Genomic DNA, 12,500 nt, shown 5'->3' with positions numbered 1-12,500 from the left:
AATATAAGATTGAATTTGCAGTGCTTCTGGGATTTCAAATAGAGGTCTTATTTTGTAATAAAGTGCTAGAACTCTCAAATGTACCTAAAGAATGGAGAAAAAAAAATCCAGAATTTTCATTTCAGGAAAGATAAAGCCATTTGGTATAGACGGAGGGAAATAGAAGAGAGAATGGAGGATATGGAAACAAAACATTTTTTAACTGGGATCAAGGTTACCCATAAACAATTTATAGTAGCTGATATTGTCTGTGAAACTGCTCCACCTCATTTTATACATCTTAATTTTATATCTTGTATCCCTCATCCAGGACCACTGGAGTCCTGGTGTGGTCCTGAAGGATAAGCACAGGACCGAAAGTCAGTTTGAACCACAAGGTCAGCGATTCAGACTCACCAGACGCTCCTCAGACACCCTATACTGGGTTGCTATGAGTGGGAACCAATTCAATGGCATTTAACATGCAGGATAATTAGCTTCTTCAGGCTACAATAAATACCTTACCTACTGCTTCTTAACCCTATTTTAACCTATTTTCCTGAAAGCCAGACATTCTCCATTTCTTCTCTTGTGAGTGTATTGAACTTTTCTCAATTAGTTGATAGTGTAGTGGTACCATTAAATATTAAATCTTTAGATGTGCATGACAAATTTCTATAGGTAAAAGTTAAAAAAGAAATTTTCAAAAAGCACCTGGCACATGTCTAACAGAGAGATGCCACAGGAAAACTCCCTTGGCTGTCTCTTAAAATGCTTCCCTGGAAAGCTGTTGGTGGTGGTGTGGCATGGAGTCAGTTCAAACTCATAACAACTCTATATAGGGTTTCTGGGGCTGTGAATTTTTACCAGAGTAGAAAGCCTCACCTTTCTCTCACAGGCAGTTGGTAGTTTCAAATTGCTGTCCTTGAGGCTAGTAACTGAACTTGGAATTTGCAACAGTCCAGCTCATCCTTGCAGCAAAGTGGTACATATTTTAGGTATGTTATTGTTGTTAAGTGCTGTAGAGTCACTGCTGACCCATAGCGACCCTGCATAGGGTTTATGAGGAGTGCCAGGTGAGTTTGAACCACTGACCATGCAGTTCAAACTGACCTTGTGGTCGAGTGCTTACCCTATAGCGCCACACATATTTTAAGTATGAATTTTCATAATTAAGATCCATAGATTGAGATATATCTTCGAAAATTGAACTCATATAACTATAATGCAAATGTGAATGTGTATGCTTTGATGCTGTAGTGCAATGAATTACTTGTTATGACTATTTTACTCAAAGTCTTTGTAACTCACGCCAAGTTACTTTTCCTTTAGTCTATGGTTTTGGGTAAGAGAAAATGGGAGAAGATGCTGATAGAATTATATACTTCATTTGAGAATGATTATTAACAGAATTAATTGTGATTGAAAAACTTGTTGTTGTTAGGTGCCATCGAGTCAGTACCGACACATAGTGACCTTATGCACAGCAGAACAAAACACTGCCCGATCCTGGGCAAACCTCACTACTGCTGCCACACTTGAGTACACTGATGCTGCCACTTGGCAAATCCATCTCGTTGGGGGTCTTCCTCTTTTTATCTGACTCTCCACCTCACCAAACATGATATCTTTCTCCAGCGACTGGTCCCTCCTGACAATATGTCTGAAGTATGAGAGACAAAGTTTGGCCATCCTGGACTCCAAGGAGCACTCTGGCTGCACTTCTTCCAAAACAGATCTATTGGTTCTTTTGGCAGCCCATGGCACTTTCAATATTATCCTCCAACACCATAACTCAAAGGCATCAACTCTTCTACAGTCTTCCTTATTCAGTGTCTAGCTTTGCATGTATATGAGGTTATTGAAAATACCAAGGCTTGGGTCAGGGGCACCTTAGTCCTCAAGCTGACATCTTTGCTCTTCAACACTTTAAAAAGGTCCTGTGCATCAGATTTGCCTAATGCAATACATCGTTTGATCTCTTGACTGCTACTTCCATGAGTGTTGATAGTTGATCCAAGAAGAATGAAGTCCTTGACAACTTCAATCTTTTCTCCATTGATAAGAATGTTATTAACTGGTCCAGTGGTGAGGATTTTTGTATTCTTGACATTGAGATGTAACCGATACTGAAGGCTGTGCTCTTTGATCTTCATCAGTAAATGTTTTAAGTCCTCTTCACTTTTTGGAGCTCTATAAAATGATCCATCCCAGAAACATGAACAGTTGATTTCACTATCATCAAGAAGAACCAGGGTTGGAGCCTGGCCTTTGGACCACAGTTCCATATACATTTAACATCCTTGATCTAGGGACAGAAATCTGTAGTTGCTGAGGTATGACAGAGGGACTATAAAAGAATGGCAGCAGCAGAACAAAAAATCAGAGCATGAGACAGAGTACTGGGCTTCCAATTCCACAAGCTGAAGTGCCTTCTGGCAGGAAGTTCATTTACTAAGTGTGATGCCTCCAGGCACTTAATGGGGAGTTAACTTTACTGATCTATGGAACTGGAGGTGAGGACTGAGGCTTATAGCAGACTGAAGTGCCCTTTAGAGAATTATCAACAGTTCTGCAGAGCTTTATAACATTGCTTAAGCAGGACAGAGGTCAGGTCAAGTGGCTGAAGTCTAGAGAAAGAATTTCTTGCAGTCATGGCTGGTAAGAGACTGTCCTGACTAAAGAACAGTTTCCTGAATAGTTCTGCTCCTGAATTATAAACTTTTTAGTTCCATAATTCCCCACACATCTATCTGTCAGTGTGTTGTAATATACTGGCTTATATGTTGCTGTGATGTTGGAAGTAATGCCATCAGTGTTTCAAATGCCAACAGGGCCACCTAGTGTGAACAGGTTTCAGTGAAGCTTCTAGAATAAGAACACACTAGGAAGAAGGAATAGGTAATTCACGTCTGAGAGATTAGCCATTGTAAAACTTATGAACAGCAGTAAAATATTCCTTGATATTGTACCAACAGATGAACCCATCATGTTAGAAGGCACTAAAAATACTACTGAAGAAAAGCTGCCTCCTCAAAGTGGAGTCAACATTAATGACATTGATGGTGCAAAACTTTGGCAGCCATTGTTTGCTAATGGCTCAAATGAGAAGAAACGCCTTCAAATATTCATTAATAATAAAAACATTGAATGTATGCGGTATGCATGTAGGAAAACTGGAAACAATAAAAATGAAATGAAACTCATGAAGAAATAAGTTGAAATGTACTGGTATTGGCCATGTTGAGTTGGATAATTTTATGATTTACTATGCTAGGAAAGAAAAATTGCAGAGAAATGGTATCACATACATCATTAAAAGAACATTTCAACATTTATCTTAAAGTACAGTGCTGTAGGTGGTAGAATAATATCTATACGTCTACAGGGAAAACCAGCTAGTGCAACTAGAATTCATATTAATGTGCCAATTACCAAAGCCAATAATGGAGAAATTAAAGAATTTTACCAACTTTGTCAATGTGAAACTGATCAGCAGGGAATCAAGATCAATTGATAATTTCTGGTGTTTGAAATATGAATGATGGAAGTGAGGAGAGACTGGTAGCTGGAAAATATTGCCTTTGTAACAGAAATGATGCTAGAGATCACATGATAGAATTTTGTAAGACAACTGACTCCTTGATTGAAAATACCTTTTCTTAACAACCTAAATGGTGATGCACTTGAACCTCAACAGATGGAGTACACAAGAATCATGTTGACTGTATCTGCGGACAGAGACTGCTTGTGGGACAGACCATCAAAAGTTCCTATGAAAATTCAGGATGAAGCTAAAGAAAATTAAAATGAGTCCTCAGGATTCCAATGCAACCTTATGTGCATTTCACCTGAGTTTAGAAAGCATCTTAAGAACAGATATGAAGAATTGAGCTTTAAGACTAAGACAAGAGTTGTGGGATTAAATATCAAAACACCATACATGGATAAAGCAAAAGATCATTAAAAAGACAAGAAACGAGGAAAATATCAAAGTGGATGTTACAAGAGATTCTGAAATTTGTTACTGAACATAAACAAGCGGAAGCAAATGAAAGGTATGAAGTTATTGAAAATGCCATGCTTTGGTCAGGTGCGCCTTAGTCCTCAAACTGATATCTTAGCTCTAGAACACTTGAAAGAGTTATTGTGTCACATATTTGCCTAATAAAATATGTAATTTGATTTCTTGACTGCTGCTTCCATGGGTGTTGATAGTTGATATGAGCAACTCTTTGTCTTTTACAACTTTAGTCTCCTCACCATTTTTACTAATGTTATTTATTGGACCAGTTCTGAGGATATTTGTTATTTTTACTTTGAGGTACAAACAATACTGAAGGCTGTGGTTTTTGATGTTCATTAATAAGTATTTGAAGTCCTCTTCGCTTTCAAAAAGCATAATGCAGGCTGTTAATGAGTCTTTTTTAAATTATGATGTTACATTCTTCTTCACGTAATTTTAAATTATGATGTTACATTCTTCTTCACGTAATCTAGCTTCTCAAAATATTTGATCAGCGTACAGATTGAATAAGTTTGGTGAAAGAATACAACCATAGTTCACACTGAATCTAACAATATATAATATTGTATATTATACAGTGTTACTCAGTGTTCCCTTGTTCTGCCTGTTGGTCTATGCACAGGTTCATCACGAGTACAATTAAGTGTTCTGGAATAATCATTCTATGCAATGCTGCCCATAGCTTGTCATGATCCACACACTTGAAAGCCTTTGCATAGTCTATAAAGCTCAAGTAAACATCTTTCTGGTATTCTCTGCTTTCAGCTAAGATCCATCTGCCATTAGCCATGATATCCTTCAATCCACATCCTCATCTGAATCCAGCTTGAACTTGTGGCAGTTCACTGTCAATGTATTGTTGCAGCTGTTTTTGAATCATACTTAGTGTTATTATCTCTACATTCTGTTGGGTCTCATCCTTTTGGAATGGGCACAAACATGGATCACTTCCAATCAGTTGGTCAGATAGCTGTCTTCCAAATTTCTTAGCATAGATGAGTGAATGCCTCCAGGGCTGCAAGAGTTTGCAGAATGATTTCTATTTGTATTCAATCTGTTCTTGATGTCTTGTTCTTTTACAATACCTTTAGTGAACCTGGGACATCTTCTTTCAGTATCATTGGCAATTGTTTATTTGCTACATCTTGAAATGGTTGAACACCAACCATTTCTTTTTGGTACAGTGATTATGTGTATCTCACCCATCCTCTTTTGATGCTTTCTGCATCATTCCATACTTCGCCCATTGAATCTTTCAATATTGCTAGTCAAGGCTTGAACTTTTTCTTCAGTTGCCTCAGCTTGAGAAATGCTGAGTGTGTACTTCCCTTTTGGTTTTCTAACTCCAGATCTTTGTTCATTTCATTATAACATTTGTCATTGTCTTCTCAAGCTGCCCTCTGAAAATTGCTGTTCAGCTTTTTTGCTTCCTGATTTATTCCATTAGCTTTAGCATCTCTACACTGGATAGCAAGTTCAGTCTCTTTTGACATCTATTTTGGTCTTTTCCTTCATTTTTTTCTTCTTAATGATCTTTTGCTTTCTTCCTGTCTGATGTTCTTGATGTTATTCCACAACTCTTTTGGTCTTTGGTCAGTAGTGTCTAATTTATTAGATCTGTTCTTGAAATAGTCTCTAAATTCAGGTAGGATATGTTCATGGTCATATTTTGGCTTTCGCAGACTTGTTTTAATTTTCTTCAGTTTCAGCCTGAAATTGAATACGAACAATTTATGAACTATTCCACTGTCTACCTCTAGCCTTATTTTGTCTGATTATATGCCACTCCCCCACTGTCTCTTTTCACAGATGTAGTATATTTGATTTCTGTGTTTTCCACCCTGTGAGGTCCATGTGCATAGTCATCTTTTATGTTGTTTTAAGAAAAGTATTTGCAATGAATCAGTCATTAGTCTTGCAAAATTCTGATCTCCAGCATAATTTCTATCACCAATGTCATATTTTCCAACCTTTGTATTCCAATTGACCGTAAATATCAATACATCTTTTTTTTAAAGCTTTTATTGTGCATTGAGTGATAGTTTACATTGGATAACATCATTTTTGCATTCATCTTGTCATATTTCATATCATTGCAATGACTACAATTCCCTCCATGCATCACTAGCCTACAGTATTTACTTCTATTCCCTCTTTTTTTGTTTTGTTTTGTTTGATGTACACAAAAACACTCAGGAATATATAATCATTTAAAAATCCAAAGGGCACATTCTGCCTTCTGGCCTTTCAGTCTTAGAGGGAAGTTTGTCCTGAAGGAACTTGATTTCTTGCCTTGATGGCTTCCTCCTGGTGAACAGCATGCTTATTCTTGTAGTATCCAGTCATGCTGATGTTTTTGTTTTGGGTTTTTCCTGATGATCTTTCTTTGAAGATGTATCTTCTGTTGCTCTAGCAGTTCCAGGTTGGTCTGCTTGTCCTTTCTAGTGGGAATGTCCCACCTCAGAAAGTTCTGGATGGGGCTTAGGATTCCACCTAAGGCTCTATACACTGCAAAGGTGCCACAATAGGCCTATTTCACAGGGCAAGTTCTAGAACCCCTTTTAGGTATTCCAATATGTTATAGTCTGAATATGGGCTTACAAGCTTTCTGAACTCATGTTTCCCGACCTTCTTTTCTATCCCACTCAAATTTGAAATGTTTTTGATGATGAGTGTGAAGCCATTCCTCTTCAATTTGTCATTCCATGCATAATAAATCATGTGAGTGTCAGATTCAAAATGGCCAATACCATTTCATTTCAGCTGATTAATGTCTAAGATACAAATGTTTATGTGTTCTGTTTCATTTTTGAAAATTTCCTACTTTCCTAGATTCATACTTTGTACATTCCATACACTGATTATTAATGGATGATTATAATGGTTATCCTTATTTTTAGTTGTGCGCCATCAGCAAATGAAGGTCCTAAAAGCTTTAATCCATTTGCATCATAAGTTTAACTCTACTTTGAGAAGGCCACACTTCCATAGTCATATTTTGAGTGCCTTCCAACCTTAGGGGTTCATCTTCTGGCACTATATCTGACAATATTCTGGTGTTCATCTTGCTTCAATATTCTGGTGCTATCTGACAGTATTCCACTACTATTTATAAGTTTTCAGTGAGTGGCTAAATATTTGGAAATAATCCATCTCTCTTTCTTCCTAGTCTGTCTTAACCTGGAAGTTCAGATGAAACTTGTGTATCAAGGGGACCCTGCTGGCATTTAAAATACTAGTGGCATACCTTTCAGAATCACAGCAACACACAAACCACCAAAGTACAACAAATTGTCAGATAAGTGGTGGAAATGAATGATATGAAGGAGTGAAGGAGCAGAACAGAAAATTTAAACTACTTCAAGAAAACAAAATGAATTATTATAATGAAATGTGTAAATATCTGGAGATAGAAAACCAAAAGTGAAGAAAACATTCACCATTTGTCAAGCTGAAAGAAATGAAAATAAATATTCTAGCATTTTTTGTTGTTGTTAGGTGCCATTGAGTTATTAAGTGTTGCCTAGTAGATTTGTTTTGGAAGATGTGCAGCCAGAGTGCTCCTTGGAGGCCAAGATGGCCAAACTTCATCTCTCATATTTCAGACATATTGTCAAGAGGGACCAGTCACTGGAGAAGGATATCATGTTTGGTAAAGTGGAGGGTCAGAGAAAAAGAGGAAGACCCCCAATGAGTTGGATTGGCCAAGCGGCAGCATCGATGGATTCAAGTGTGGGAACAATAGTGAGGTTGGCCCAGGATTGGGCAATGTTTCATTCTGCTGTGCATAGGGTCACTATGAGTTGTTACCGACTCAATGGCACCTAACAACAACAAAAAAGTCGATTCCAACTCATAGTGACCCTGTCTAAGGTTTCTGAGAAGTGACACATAGGAGAATCATTTGCTGATACTCATTGTTTCATGGTGCATCTTGGTCAATTGACATAAAGTAGTTCATAAAGTTTATGTGCTACATCATAGTTACCTAAGTAGTATCTGGAATATGAAAAGCTTATGAACAATCATATAAGATATAACAATTGATATTTTCTCATATGAAGCAAAAGAGAAAGAAGAAAACTACAGACTCAGAAACTAGTCAATAGGACTAATACGTGAACCATGGCCTCATCTACCCTGAGACCAGGACTAGATGGTGCCTAGATACCACTGCTGACCATTTATATGAAGGACCCAATAGAAGGATCCTGATATAATGGGAGAGACATGTAGAATGGACCTCAAATTCTTAAAATGTTCAGATTTACTGAACTATTTGAAACTAAAGGACTCCCTGAGGTTATTACACTGATATATCCTATAAATTTTGAACTGAAACTACTCTCAAAGGTCCTTTTTAAGTTAATTAGAAAATTGTCATTTAAGATACAGATTGTTGTTGTTTTTTAAGTGCTATTGCGTCTGTTCTGACCCATAGTGACCCTATATGGGTTTCTGAGGAGTGACTGGTAAGCTTAAACCACAGACTTTGCAGTTCAAACCAACTTTGCAGTACAGCACATTAACTCACAGCACCATACCACACCTGTGAATACTGTGCTTCTTTTAAAATCATATGTATGAGACTAAATTGTCAACTTTACTCTAAGAGGATGAAAGGTAAGGGGCAATGGAGACTAGACTGCTGGAAATGGAACAACCAAAATGGAAAAACTGAAAATGTTGACACATTATGGAAAAGATAATCAATGCAACTGAATAACTTGTATAAAACAAAAACAAAATTTAGCACTAATTTTTTTAAAGTTATGATCTCTTCATCTGATTGATGATAAAGAAAATCCCTGAAGTCGTGCTCAGGTTTTTATTAAATAGCCTTTACCCTCAAGGTTAATGAGTTCTAGGTAAAATTCTTCCCAGTGCATCCTCTGTTGGTGGTTTTGAGACATTCACCACCCCAAATCTTATTTTCCCCAGAAATCTTCAATAATGGGCTAAGAATGAAGGAAGTATGGGATATGATCAGAGTTTACTAAAGCTCAGTACCTCTGCTTGGGCTGTTTAGCATCTCATTATCTGTACTTAACTCTTCACTGCTGTTTTTCATCACTCTTGTGGTATCTGGCCCATTAGGAACTACTCACACTTTTTCCATCTCAGGTGTCTGTCCATGCCACTGGTTTTATGTTCTGGACCATAAATTTTATTATTATTCACAGTTGGCTCCCCACGTACTTCTCTGAACAACCTTCTGACTTTCTTGAATTACTGACATTATTACCAACATTCTACTTTGGTATTCAAATGGGTGTGTTGCCAAATTTTCAACCTCCAATGCTTCTTGGAACATAGATGTCTGTTTTTTCAGTTAGTCTTCTCTCAAACTTCTTGCTCTTTCATATCTCATAATATGTAATTCTTGCCTTCTGATTTGGGCAGGAAATAGAGTGAAGCAGTTATAAAAGATTTTCACTGTATAAGATAGCAACTTCCGAAACTATTTCAGAAGTTATCATTTGAATCTGGCCCAATCTGATAGAATCCTTACTTAATTTTATTGGTTTTCTGGAAAGCATTCTGACCTCAAATACTCAAAAATTCCCTTCCCTATCTCAGTTAATCAGATTAACTCATATATGAGGGACTACAAAAAGTTCATAGAAAAATTTCATTATCTTTCAATTCCACTTTTCTTCAAGATTCTTAAGGTTTCTCATCTGTCTAACTGCCAGTTATACATTTAGATTTAATCTGTTAGAAAATCCTATTGACTCTTGCTTTGAAAGATTCTCAGAATGCTGCTTCTTTCCATCTTCATCCAATACTATCACATTGGCACTGGTCAACAACTTTCTTCACCTGAACTAATGCAATTGCCTTCGAACTTCTCTCCCTATTCTTGGTTCTCTACTGTCAGTATTCAATGCACCAGTCATAGTATGACATTAAATTTAAGTCAGACCCAGTAATTCCTCAAATAGTTTTCCATGTTACTCAGAGTAATGAAAAGTACAAACATGGTGTTCTGGATTAAATTATGTCCGTCCAAAACATGGGTTATAAACCCTAACTTCTATGCCTGTGCTTTGAGTCCTGGTTTGGTGCTATAGGATAAGCACTGGACTTAAAGTTTGATTTGAACCACAAGGTCGGCAGTTCAGTCTCACCAGCCACCTCTTGGGAACCCTATACAGGATGGCACTTAACAACAACAGCAACATGAATTTTGTTATGATCCCATTTGGGAATAGGTTGTTTTTGTTATGTGAATAAGTTAGTATTAGTGTAGGGTCTAGTCACTCTCTTTTGAGATATAAAAAGAGATAAAACAAGCAAAGTGAGATGGGGTAAAATAGATACATGGAGATTTCCAAGGAACCAGGAAGTAAAAGCTGAAGAGACAAGGACCTTCCTCCGGAGCTAATAGTGTGGGAAAGCCCTCCCCTAAAGCTGAAATTCTGACTTCATATGGCACTGTAGGATAAGCACTGGTCTGCAGGGTCAGTTTGAACCCCAGGGTTGGTTGTTCAACCCAACATCTACTCCTCAGAAATCCTATATAGGGTTGCTATGAGTTGGATCCAACTTGACAGCACTAAACAACAAAAAACAGTAACAAAATAATTTCCTACTTGTTAAAGATTCCCACCCGCAGTATTTCTGTTATAGCAGTATGAGATAGAACTAAGACACTTGGCTCTCAAAGCCTTCAGTGATCTAGGATCCTGCTACTCAGTGATCACATCTTCCTGCCACATCCTTGGCTACAACCACATTAGCTTTTTGCTGTCCTTCAAACAGCCATCGTACTTGTGTTTTCTCTTGGAATTTTCTGCCTCATGTATCAACATGTCTTATTTTATTTTCTCTTGCACTCGCTTTCTATGTGTCCCCATTTACTTGAAGGCTCCAGTTTTAGTTTATGAAGTAACATTTCCTCTTATGTTTCATTCTCTTTTTCTGATTATTAATTGATTGATTGGCATGCTTATGGCCACCTGTCATATTAAGCATAGATTTGAAGATTTTCCGAATGATTTCTTGCCTGTTATTTTTGGAATGTAAGTTTGTTGAGAGCAGGGACTTTAGTGAATCATAAAATTAATGAATAGGATAGTTTTTTCCCCATTGACTTCTTGGCTCATATGAACATCAGAGAATCTGGATGGACGCTTATGAAATATATGCAAGCAGTTTTGGAACAGTTAAAGAGCTCTTTGAACTTTCTGTAACATTTAAGTGTTGTTGTGTGTTCCAATTTGTCTACGAACTTTCTGTAATATTTAAGTGTGCTTGACTAATTTATGTGTGAACACACACACACAATGACTCTGTGGGTGGGGAGTGTTGCCGGCTCCATATGTCAGCATCTCAGTGTTTACTCAGCCAATATGGTCTTTAAAAAAAAAAAAAAAGTATTGTGCTTTAGGTGAACGTTTACAGAACAAATGAGTTACCCACTCGATAACTTGTACACAAAGTATTCCGTGACATTGGTTGCTTTCCCAATAATGTGTTAGCATTCTCCCCTTTCCTGTGTTGGGTTCCCGTTTGTCTGAAAGTTCTACTCCTTCTTGCTATTTTCATCTTCGTTTTGGGGCAAGTGTTCTTTTTATCTCATTTAACTGATTGCTCTAAGGAACATGTTCATTTCATGTGTTGGTGTTTATTTTATGGACTTGTCTGTTATTTGGCTGAAAGGTGGTCTCTGGGAATGGCCTCCATTCCAGGTAAGAAGGGTATCTTAGGAACATAATTGTAAGAGTTCCATATCCTTTTGTGAACCAGGCTTGAATTTCTGGAAGCTCCCTATTGATACATTGCTCTTTCCTGTCTTTTTAATGACTTCTTGCTTTTTTCTTGTATGATATGTTTTTGATGTCATCCTACAACTCTTCGAATCTTTGGTCATTAGGGTCTAATGCATCAAATCTGTTTTTTTTTTAGATGGTCTCTAAATTCTAATAATAAGATGTACTCAAGGTTGTATTTTGGCTCTCGTGGAGCTGTTTAAATTTTCACGAGCTTCAACTGAAGTTCTATGTGAGCAATTGATGGTCTGTTCCACAGTCAGTTCCTGCCCTTGTTATGCCTGATGACGTTGAGCTTCTTCATCATCTCTTCCCACAAATATAGTCAATTTGATTTCTGTGTATTCCGTCTGGTGAGGCCCATGTGTTGATTTTTTGGAAAAAAAAAAAAGGTATTTGCAATGAATAAGTCATTGGTCTTGCAGAATCCTGTCATTTGATCTCCAGCATAATTTTATCTCCAACTATTGTTCCTTCCTATTTATTTTCAACTTTCATATTCTAATCATAATTATCAATGTACCTTGATTAAATGTTTGATTAATTTCAGATTGAGAACTTGGTAGAAATCTTCCATTTCATTATCACTAGTTTTAATGGTGGGTGTGTAAATTTGGAGAATGTTGTTGTTGTCAGGTGCCATCGAGTCGGAACTGACTCATAGCGACCCCATGCACAGCAGAACGAAACAATGTCCGATCCTGGGCCAACCTCACTAC

Source organism: Chrysochloris asiatica, unplaced genomic scaffold (genome assembly GCF_000296735.1).
Source record: "Chrysochloris asiatica unplaced genomic scaffold, ChrAsi1.0 scaffold00038, whole genome shotgun sequence".
Taxonomy (NCBI): Eukaryota; Metazoa; Chordata; class Mammalia; order Afrosoricida; family Chrysochloridae; genus Chrysochloris; species Chrysochloris asiatica.
Note: the sequence above shows the minus strand (reverse complement) of the source record.